The sequence below is a fragment of the Typopeltis vanoorti genome, chromosome 6, assembly GCF_054136105.1.
Source record: "Typopeltis vanoorti isolate ZY-2024b chromosome 6, IOZ_Tvanoo_1.0, whole genome shotgun sequence".
Lineage (NCBI taxonomy): Eukaryota > Metazoa > Arthropoda > Arachnida > Uropygi > Thelyphonidae > Typopeltis > Typopeltis vanoorti.
The window spans coordinates 67,996,366-68,008,673 of NC_143554.1; the positions used below are offsets into that span (position 1 = coordinate 67,996,366).

General features: G+C 35.2%; 1 protein-coding gene across 1 annotated transcript in view; it reads right to left on the reverse strand.

Moving 5' to 3' along the window:
• LOC150105511 (uncharacterized) overlaps window positions 1-12,308 on the reverse strand; it is a 106,890-nt gene that overhangs the window by 18,474 nt on the left and 76,108 nt on the right. The gene's annotated exons all lie outside the window — the stretch shown is intronic.

Sequence of the window (12,308 nt, forward strand, 5' to 3'; positions counted from 1 at the left end):
AAACAAAATATAATAAAATTGAAGTATTGCATAACGCTAAACTTCTATAAATAGGAATAAATAAAGAATATTTACATTTCAATTAATGCGCAGTTAAATTATCAAATACAAGTTCTTATAATATTAATATAGTAATGAATAAAATAGCTTAATAATATTTAATACAGTCTTTTGATTATTAATACATATATCCTTGATTAAATAATTAAATATTAAATAAGGTTAAAGGTATTTATATGAATATTAAATTATAAATAAGTAAATTACATTAAAAAATATTTACAAGTCTAGCCTGTGTGATGGAAGATTATGTTGGATTCTGAAACAAATAATAATTACTCCAATCTCTATATAATCAGAATCCAACAAGGCTATATGTTGGGGCACTGAAAGGTTTGTCAAATGAGAAGAATGGAATGTACTATCAAATCAGCAAAGTACAGATAGGATTATTCAGCGAGAGAAGGTCATTTATGCATAAGAGAAACAGTAGGTGACAAAATAAAGTCTTGGAACACTCCTGTAATTGGCAGAAAGCCAAAGAAAGGAAATCAACTGTGATGGATCGAAAGAGAAAACTGGCTAATTAGATGAAAGGTAGATCAAAGGATAGCAATTACTAAGCAGGCCTCAATGCCACACCCAATCAAATGCTCTGAAAATGGTACAAGCAAAAGCACAATTGTATGTCATTAGGTAGGTGATGTAAGCTGCCATGGACCTAAAGTTGCAGGAAGTTAACCACTTTAACCACTATTTCATTGCAGACTAAGGTAGGGAAATTTTGATTTGTAAATATATTTTTCTTTGCATTTGTTGATGCTTCAATTTAGGCTGAGAATTAAGCTAGTGTTCTTAAGTAACTTACAGAATGCAGAATTTTTTTGCTCTCCAAGCAAAAAATTCTGCACATCTGCTAGAATGTTCATGCTGGACAGAACAAATCATCTTGTTCTGTACTTGACCTTAAGGCATAATACAAGAATTGGTCTCATACTTCCTGTGAGTAGCAGGCAAGCCTCAAAATGTGGCAAATGCTTCAAATAAAACCAGAATTGTGTTGTTTCAGGTGATATTAGAAACCAATAATTACAGGAATTATTGGTTTCTAATTACAGGACAGGGTGCTTAAGGGTCAAAGCTGTATACCTGAGAGGAGACCTCCACATAGCCTTTAAAGGAATGCAGAGAACCAACCAGGGGTTCTGATTTAATGTCCAATCATCACCTTCTTGTTGTGCACCCTGTTGGGTATCTACCTGGATACTGAACAAACAAGGATGGGCTGGCAGTTTGGGATTAAGCCGACCAAATTGTAATTCTTATTGGCTTAAACCAAATTACAAAATGATGGTACAACATGACAAAATTTCATGCCGGCTGGAGCATCGCCCAGTTAAACAAGGCTCCCCGTTGTTTTCACCACAGAACCAGGGCAAACAGCGAAAAGTCAGCTACTGGAACAAATCTGAAAAAACACCCCAACTCAACATCACCAGAGTTAAAGATCGGTACTATCAGCATAAGAAGCCTGAATGGCAAAGAAATGGAGCTAGCTGAGGAATTAGGTAAGTACCAGATCGACATAATAGGGGTGACTGAAACAAAAAAGACAAAAACTAGTGATATCTTTCTCAGCAATAAATACAAAATGTTATATTCAGGCAATGACAATCGAGGAAAAGGAGTAGCCATTGTATTCAACACTAAATACGAGGCTAATCTTCTTGAATGGCAGGCAGTCTCAAGAGTGATGTGGGCAAATATCAGAATGGGGAACTGGACAATGAGACTTATTTGTGCCTATGGTCCCACAGAAGGTTCTACTAAGGTAAAAGTGGAGGAATTTTTTGATGCTTTAGAAAAAAGCAACTAACACAAGGAAAAAGGAAAAGTTGGTCCTTGTTGGGGATCTAAATAGCAGAGTAAGAAATGATTTTTAGACATACAAAAATATTTTGGGAAAATTTGGAGAAAAGAGCAAAGCTAATAATAATGGCAAATACCTGTTGGATTCCTGCTCAAGACATGGACTGGTTAATCTAACACCATGTTCCAACATAAAAATGTGCACAAATTCACATGGAGAGAAGAGGCTAGGAATAAGAAAAGTCTCATTGACTATGTTATTGTTGATAGTGATGTTTTCTCCCTAGTGCAGGACACCAGATTGTGCAGAGAATTTGAAATTGGAAGTGATCACTATTTAGTCTTGAGCAGGATAAAATTGAATTTCATATTGAAAAGAATAACATGTAAGAAAGTTTTAAAGTGAATAAAAGTTGAGCAGCTCTCAGATGTGAACTGCAGACTAACATATACAAAGATTATTGAAGAAAAAATGAAAGAGCTTGAGAACAGAAACCAAACCATGGAGATTCAGTGGCAAGCCTTGAAGAAAGCCCTAATTGATTCAGCTAGAGAGGCATGTGGTGAAGTTCTCTGCAAGGATAGAAAAATCAGAACTCCATGGTGGACACAGGAAGTTAAAGAGGCAGTGAAGGAAAAGAAGAAATCATATCAAAAGTTCCTGGCAAATAAGTCAGCTTTTGCTCTTAGAGAATACAGACAAATGTAAGAAAGTGAAACATTGTGTAAAACTAGCTAAAGAAAAGTCATGGGAGAATTTTGGCAAGAACATAGAAAATAAATATCAAGAAGGTGGTAAGATTTTCTGGAGGTTATTGAAGAAGCTTAAGAATGGAGGAAAGAGTGCTATAAAAGGGGTTAGAGATGATAAAGGTGACATGAAAACAGGAGAAAAATATATCCTTGAAGTATGGAGTAATTACTTAAAAACTGCTAAATGAAACAAGCAGTGATGACTGCACAGTGATAAAAAAACACTGAAGAGGCATGCAGTCAGGAATACATATCCATACTTGAAGTAGAAAAAGCCATCAAAGGCTTGAAATGTGGAAGACAGCAGGAGTAGATGATATTCGACCAAAAATGCTGAAGTATGGTGGTATAAAAGTCTTACAATGCACTGCATAGTTCAGAAAGCCTAGACAGAGGGACGAATTCCCAGTGATTGGAGTAGAGCTCTAATAGTGCCCATGTATAAAAAGGGAAATAAAACTGAATGTGAGAATTACAGAGGTATTTCCCTACTGAGTGTTCCTGGCAAGATATATGCAAGTATATTTCAGAAACGGTTGAGAAGAATTGTGGAAGAAAAGCTTGGTGAAGAACAACCTGGATTCAGGACAAATGGAGGCTGTCAGGATCAGATCTTAACTTTACGACAAATAGTTGAGAAAGCATGGGAATATAACAAAGATCTGTATTTAAGTTTAGTCGATTTGGAAAAGGCATATGACAAGGTGCCAAGAGAGAAGCTATTCAATACGCTGCAGTTATATGGTGTCAATGGGGCATTATATCAAGCAATACTTAGTCTGTATTTGAGTTGTAAGTCGGCAGTTAGAATTGAATAATGTACAGGAAGATGGTTTAATGTTAAATCTGGTGCGAGACAAGGATATACATTATCCCCTCTGTTATTCGTTATCTATATGGATTGGATTATCAATGAGAGTGGTATTAAACATGATATCAGAATTGGAGATGTTAATGTCAGCTCTTTGCTTTATGCAGACAATGTTGTACTTCTGAATAAATATGCTACAAATTTGCAAGATTTCCTGACTAAATTGAATAATTGTTGTAATAGATATGGTATGAAGGTCAGCATTAAAAAGACAAAAACAATGAAAATAGGTAGAATTGTTGAATATGTCAACTGTGTTGTGAACGGGGAACCTGTGGAATAAGTAAAACATTTCAGCTACTTATTATTAGTGAAGATGGTAAATTAAATATGGAAATAGACAACAGAATCAACAAAGCTGGTATGGTAGGAAGCCAACTGAATAAATTCATATGGAATAAGAGAGAAATTAGTCGGAACACTAAATTAGCTATACAAGACAGTGTTAACTTATGGATCTGAGAGCTGGGTCAGAAGTAAAACACTTGACCAAAGACTAGAGACCGCAGACATGAGAGCCCTGAGAAAGATTAGAGGCATGAACAGATGGAATCAATGGCAATATCATATTAAAAACGAGGATATTAGGAAAGAACTTGACATTGTCTGCACCAGGAATGCATTAGCAGAGCTAATCTCAGTTGGTATGGTCACTTAAACAGAATGGGCGAGGAAAGATTAGCAAAACATGTGTTCTCTACCAGATTGGCAGGAAAACGACCCAGAGGAAGACCAAGATATAGGTGGATTGATACTGTATAATGTGCCTCAGACTATAGAAATATAAGATCTGATAATGATAATATTAGAGTCTTGACAAGTAATAGACTGTTTTGGAGGAAAATTGTAGATAGGAAGTTAGTAATTATGTAAATTTTTCATGTAGTACTATCATATCCTGTACACCCTGGTACATGTCAGGAAATTGATGATGATGATTACAGGAAATCTTACGTTTGGTTGGCATATTTAAATTTGAAGAAAAAAAAAAGTTAAATATGTGAGCTAACATTAATGAGACATGAACCAAGTGTGTGTTAAATTATGAATGAAGGTAATTTATAAAGTATAATACTCCATTCATATTTAACATAATCCTCTATTTCATAAGCAAGACTTGTAAATATTATTTATTGTTTGTCTCTTGCTTATAGTGTGTTATTCATATAATTGCCTTGAATTTTGTTTATTATTATTTAATAATATAATCTTAAGTAATGTAATAGTCATAAAAAGGACTCTGCATAATAATATCATTCATTTTATTAATTTATTCCTATAATGATATTGTAAGAAATTATATATATGTAAGTTTAATGTACCCTATGTGAACTATGATAATTTTTATTTAACATTACTGAAAGAGAAAGTAATTTTATGTAATTCTTCTGATTGAATTTGATTGGCTGTTGTCAAGGAAATGGAGTTAATTTTAGATAGCACGTGCGTGGAGTGTGAGCTATGGTATTCGAAGGGAGAAGGAGTTGATACGAGCTGAACTGGCTAGAACTGGATTTTGGTGGGAAGAATGAAGGTATTTTACTGAAAAGCGTAAGTAAAACAGAGGAGAAAGCTTATGGACAGCACGGAGTGAAGTAATGGGTGGCAGTAAATGGAAATTGGAAATGCCATAAATAAATTAAGAAGGGACCGGGAAATTAATAGGCAATTTGGAATATTTCTACAGAATTCTAAAATTACGTCGAATTCCAATTGTTTTGAGGAAGAATAGTGCAAAGCTGAAATTAATGTGTAGAAGAAAATAAGGAATAAGTAGATTACCTGAAACGAGTGCGTCAAGACTTGTGAAGCTCTATGTTTAATATTTCAGTTATATAGTGAAGATTCCTTTTGAATAATGTTACTTCAAAGTGATAGTTAACTTCAGTTTTAAGTGTGCCTATAATGAATCCAATGTGCAAAGGATGTAACCCGGTAAGAGCAGTCCAATTTTTTATATTTCAGCGTGAAGAAATAAGAGTTAGCTCCGCCTGATATATCTTAACATTAACTGTGGCGTTCTACTAAAATTAGCAGAGGTATGAAGCTTTAAAGTGTTTCCCCCACTTGAAGTGATAACTGCCTCATAATTGAATTAAGTGTTTGTTGACTAAGAGAGAATTAGAGAATTCTACTTTAAGAATAATTACTGTGAGATTCTGTAACATTGAACTGTGTGAACCATCTTCAATTATTCGGATGAATATAGTATTGACAGCTGAATGTGCGATGCCTAATGTTTTATGTTTGTTATGAGTATTTGGACTAAGCTGATTTGCATCATCTTGTTTTTTAAATTTTACAACTGAATGTACATGTAAATGTACATGTTCTATAACCCTGTATTAAATGTTTATTATATTGGATTCAATTTGCCTGATTTTTCTTCATTGTACTGCTCATAAAGTTTATCGAACCTTGCCTTAAATATTAATTTTAAACTTGGCCTGTAGAAAAGTGAGATTGCTAAAGTTAGTTGATGATTGATTCCACTATATGATATAGACTAATCTGAATATAGGGTGGTGCAGGATAATATAAATTTCTCATATTTGGATTAGTAATCAACCAACAATTAATTAAGATAATAAAAAACAGATAATTTAAATAAGAACTACGTTCTAACAAGATGACAGATTCAGAGCCAGGATGTATGATCCAACATGAGAATGACTGTCTCATATAGGGGAGAGAAAGGATACGTGTGAAGAGACTTGCATTAGTGGCAAATGAATTATTAATAATTTACAGTTGTGGTATTGTGTGTGAAATAAGCTACAGTGGGATGAAATGAATTACATGTTGTCATCATTATAACATCTAGACATGCATGTCTACAGTTAATTAAATAATTAACCAAATAATTAGGATATAAATAATTTAAAAAAATGAGAAAAGAACGATTTATTTTTTTTATTGGTTATTTATCAATAAGTAAAAAAAACAGCAACTATGTTAGTAGCTTAATAAATGATTATAAGGAGAGGGGGCATATCCAACAAACCAATAATGTTGATCAGAAGATTCATCCAAGCATGACATGAGTTTGAGCACTAAGCAAGCAAATCATCCTGTATAATTTATGTTCTGCATACACTAAGTAAAAATCCTAGATATGCTAATATTTTTTGTAGATCATCAGATGCAGTACATACTTTTCTTGTGAAACTTTCATTTTTATTCACAAGAACAAATGGCATTTTACTCACACTTACTGTTTCTAAAGGCACCCTTGTACAGTGAAAAACTTCCCCTCCCACACAGACACCATACTGCACATGAGCAAGCAAAACAGAAGTTTTTATTGTATCACTAAATACAGTACAGAATCTATTTACTATATTTAGTGACAGAGTAAATTAGATAAGCGGAATTGAAAATGACTATGTGTGTAGTGAAAACATTACAACCATATATACATGCAAACCAAAACAAGTTTTATTGTAGCACTAATACACAATAACATCCTAATAATATATTTCAAATTTGCAGTTCCAAAAAAAAAATGTGGTCAGTCACACTTGTTCATAAAACAGTCACTCTGTGCAGAAACCAATCAGTTTATGTACAGCAAATTTTCAAAAGATTTATATTATTTATATATACACTAATCTACTGAGATCTAAAGAATTAAATCTGAAAACAAGACTAAGAATCTCCAAATGTTACATATGGTCCACATTATTACATGGAGTAGAGACATACACTCTCCAATCTGAATGTGAAAAAACTGGAGGCCTTTGAATGTGAATGTGGATGCTGCAAAGAATTATGAGGATATCATGGAAAGACAAAGAGGTACCTAGAGATGATAGGCAAAAACAGAAGTCTGATAAAAGAAATTAAAAAGAGAAAAGTCAGCTATTTCAGGCATATTCTTAGACATGACTACCTACAAAGGAACTGTTGGGGGAAAGAGAAGGAGAAGAAGAAAGACTGGACCTCTTTCTCATACGAGGAACAGCAGAGAGGTGCAGAATAGGACATGGTGGAGACACATGGTAGTCAATCTCCTGGAGAGAGAGAGAGAGAAGACACTCGACAAGACAGGATAGGATATATACACTATCTACCAATAATTGTCTGACACTTCAGCAATTTACAATTAATACCAGCAGGTGGTATGTCCACCTTTGGATTTGCACCACCTGCACCCATTGAGAGGGACTTTCCACCAATGTACTGCAGACATCAGTGGAATTTGTCTCCATTCCTCCATCAAAGCAGCACTGAGTTCAGCAACAGATCAAGAATATGCTGCTCTGGACTTTTCCATTGCCGATCCAATTCATCTCTCACAGGTGTTTGAAGGGTTTGAGGTCAGGACTCTGCACCAGGACAGTTGTTTAACACCTATCTCTTCATACTATTTCATAACAGCTGCAGCTTTGCAGAATGGGGGATTGTCATGTAAAACTCAATGTAGCTTAAAAATACGAAAGTGCTTTAACATCGATTTTTACATAGGTCAAGTCTCATGAGAACTGTAAATAACCTTGTTTGTTTCTATGTATATTTTGCTAAATATTAATGTAGTTAACCCTATGGGAAGTGACTGTATTTACTGTTTTAATGTCAAAAACAAAGGCAATGCTTTGCCACTGGAACTTTGTATAATAGCTCTGAATGAGAGCACAAGAAAGTTGTTTACAGTTATGTGTATGAGAAAGTTGTTTACGAGCTCTGCACATAACACCTTTAAAGTTAGTATCTAAGAGTGCCACTAGGTTCAGACAAGTTTCTGCTGACTGGCAAGATAAAAAAAAAAACTAAAAAAAAAAAAACAAAAAAAAAGGGAGTGCTCGGAGGAAAACAAAGAGCGGGTCGAACTTAAAAGAAGATGATAGAGTCATGCCGAATTCTTTGGGGTTTACTACCTTTAGTGCAAGATCCGGAGAACGGGAAAATAAAAGGGGACTGAGACCAGCATAAGGGCTTCCAGTCATCAGGGGAGGAGAGGTTGGAACCAGAGAAGTCGGCAGCAGAAAAAGAGGAGAGGCAAGGCCCCAGTTACTAAGCAGGACAGTCCGGGTTCAGTTGCCGAGAGAGCAAGGCAAACCGCTGTTACCGAAGAGAGAGCCAGTCAGCCGCAGTTGGCAGTTAGAAGCAGAAGTTCCCGAAGTAGGATCCAGAGGAGAATTTGCTCATATATGCTGGAACCCCTTGCATGTGCTATTCGAGTACCGTAGATTGCAGTCCAAAAGCCCACCAATATCCCGACGTGATACCGCTGAAGCAAGACACTCCTGAAGGAAGCCTAAAACTCCAGATGAAATGCCAGAAAGACTTTATTGTAAGACTCTTGACTGCATGTGCAACACAGCCTCTGTAAGTTCCATCTTTTTGTACATTTTCTCTTATAATCTAGGAGATTTGTTATATATGGACTGTTTAGAATTAGTTTAATAAAAAAGAAGTGTCCATAAGAAAGTCAACTTGCATGTTAGAAGTTGATATCAAATTTGTAAAAATAACTTAGCAGAGAGTTAGCTAACTTCTTTGCGAGTAAACTAGAAGTTTAATAAGTTGAATTTGTAAGCAGAGAGTAAATAAGTTTTGGAGTTAAAGAGATTATTTAGTATTGAAGTAAAAGGGTTCTAATTTTATGCTAAAGATTTTATAGATGGGTAGAGAAAGCAATCTCCCAGTTGTTTGATTCATGTATATTTCATATTAATGTAAATAAATGTGTTTTAATTATTTGTTAAAAGAGTGCTGCCTGATCCTTTATTTTACAATGCACTGTTTCTAAAAATAATCTGACTTGTGAGCGGGAAACAACTAAGGGAAACAATTAAAAGAGCAGTGTAATTACTTAAGAACCACAACTGTTTATGTAAACTTTGTTGAAGGAATTTATGCTAGTAAGAGAGAGATCTACCACAAGTTTTATTGAGTCTTATGCTGAATATTGATATATTGGATGGTACAGTCTTACAAATAAATTTTCCAGTGTTCATAGGCATATGACTAGTAAATACGGAAGGTGGATAAACATAGTACACAGTAGAATAAGTAAGGAGAATAAATAATGAGAAAAAGCATGCACTGCTAATTAGTAATAAAGAATAAAATAAGATATTACATTAACGCAGCAGACAGTATATTGTTACAGTCATCTTGATAATAACATGGCTCCATTCCATGAAACCCCACAGTATAGGCAGCACCTAATTATCAAGGTATCGAGCTGACTTTGTGAAACCACGGACAATGACCAGTGGTTCCACTATAAACCAGCTGAATGGAGCCCACACCATTACTCCTTCACCACCAAACTTTAGTGTGGGTACAACACAGTGGTAACAAGCATTCACTAGGCTGCCTCCACACCCTGCCAGACTGGAAACAAGTGAACCTTGTTTCATTCGTTCCAAGTACCATTTTCCACTGGTCAATTGTCCAGTTCACATGCTCTGCACCAGGCCAGATGAGCTGCCTTGTTCATTGTTGTGATGTTCCAACTTGTGTGCCAATGCTCTTCTATGGAAACACAGTAAATGGAGTTCTTTTCATACAGTATTAGTGTTCACCATGATGTTACTGGGACTCATCACAGATGGTCTGTACCGATTGTATAGCTGGTTTTTGCGCCACCCATTTTAACACCCTCTCATTGTTTGGATAGTCCACTGCAGATAGTTAAACTTCAGAGACAAAAAGTTGAGGTCAGTGATTTATAGTGGTAAAGACAAGACAAAAGAAAACATTACTAGTACTTTTTTTTAAAACAGCAGTACTTGTACTCTAGTTCTTTGAATGTTGTAAATTTCACAACAGTTCTTGCAAAAAACTTCAACATTCTGCAATTTAAAACTGTACTGTATATAAATAATAAGTGCATGCAATGTCTTATTTTCAGCTATATTGATTAGCTGTTATGCTATGAATTTTACGTGTGTTGAGGCTTAAGTGCTGTGCAGAATTCATGTTGGAGATTTAATGGAATAATTATCAGCACTGAGAAAGGATTAAAAATAATTTTAATACTTCCAATATTTCATCTCTGTCACAGAGACATCTTCAAGGATTACAAAAAAACTTTTTGTAACATACACACAAAAGCAATACAGTAGTGAGTGAAACTAAAGTCCTATCTAGATGGTGCGCCCTCTATGGGCCTAGGATGTAAAGAGGGATCTGTAATAATTAATGTTTCCCAAATTTTGGGAAGTTTAATGCAACCGTATTTGTTTAAATTAGGTTGATTCCTGAGTGCCGATGCAGATTCAAAAAACAGTCTTTCTCTTTTGAGTTTACTATGGTGAAACGGTCGTTTTTTTCCAGGAGATCCTGTGGGTAGTATCCAAAACCTGGTCTGCAAGGCCAGATAGACCATAATCGTGATTGCAGATGTAAGATCTGTGTTCCTCCAACCAAATGGATGCTGACCTGCCTGTCTGTCTGACGTAAGCCAGTTTACAGGCACAAGGTTCTATATACTCCAGGCACTGAGAGAGGAGGAAGCTGGTCTTTTGTGGAACGGATAAGGATAGCAAGTTTACGGTATTAAAAGCTGTAAGGAGGTTGTACTTTTTTAATGATCTGGCTATTTTTTCTGATATACCGCGGATGTAAGGTATGGTGATGGCATTTCTGTAGTCCTTCTAAAGAGGTGGTCGGGGAATGGGGAAGGATTTGATTATTTTTTTTAATCCTGTGGTCATTGTAGCCATAGGAAAGGAAGATGTGTATGTGTGTGAGTTCAGTTGAAAGGGCAGTTTCACTGGAAAAGATTGTTGGCTCTATTGGTTAGAGTTTTAATAATGCCATATTGCTGAGAGGGGTGGTGGTGAGAGAGTTTGTGAATGTATCTGCCTATATGAGTAGGTTTTCTATATACCGAGAAAGAAAGGTTACCATTAGGAAGGCATGTTACTAAGGTGTCCAGGAAGGGTAAACTATTGTTATTTTCCTTTTCCATCGTAAGTTGGATTCTTGGATGTAGACTATTGAGGTGACTGAGGAAGGAATCTAATGTGTCTGGGCCATGAGATCAAATAGAGAACACATCATCTACATATCTTAGCCAGATATAAGGTTTTAGAGGGAGTCTATGGCTCATTTTTCAAAATTTTCCATGTAAAAATTGGCAAGAGTTTAATGTTTCCCAAATTTTGGGAAACATTAATTATTAGAGATCTCTCTTTACATCCTAGGACACCTGCAAATGCCCATGAGCTATGAATTTTACTTTTGAACTAGTCCCAGTAAAATTCATCACAATATCCACCCCCAATTGTTTTTATTCTGGGGAAAAAACTGACGCCTCCTCTTTTTCAGGAGGAGTCAATTTTTATTGAAATTTTTTCAAAAAGATAATTCCTTAATGGTTAGTATTCAGAAAATAACTTTTCATTTTGATCATATCATTTAATGGCAAAATTAGCTAAAACAAACATTATGCTTACAGTCCATATGCTAAAATAGCTATAGGCTCAGTTATTTTAATACATCATCATGAAGGGGGAGGGGGGGGTGGAAATCTCACAAAATGCTATTACAAAGTATGCTTTGAAATTATTTCCTTATCTGTTGCATCAGCACTTTTCACAATACGATGTTGACTGCTAAATAGATAGTCGCAATACATTAAAAAGGTACTCTTTGATTGGTTATCACATAATGATGATGTTATCAATCAGATATCCAAAATACTATTTTAAAAGCTGATATTCTTAAAATTTCTGTAGCTTCCTTGAAGTAGTGCATGACACAGCATGAAACTCATTTCATATGATGCTTTCATATAGTAACGATACATCTAGATATACGAACAATTTCTCAGATGGTTGCTCTCATGGTATCTCCACAG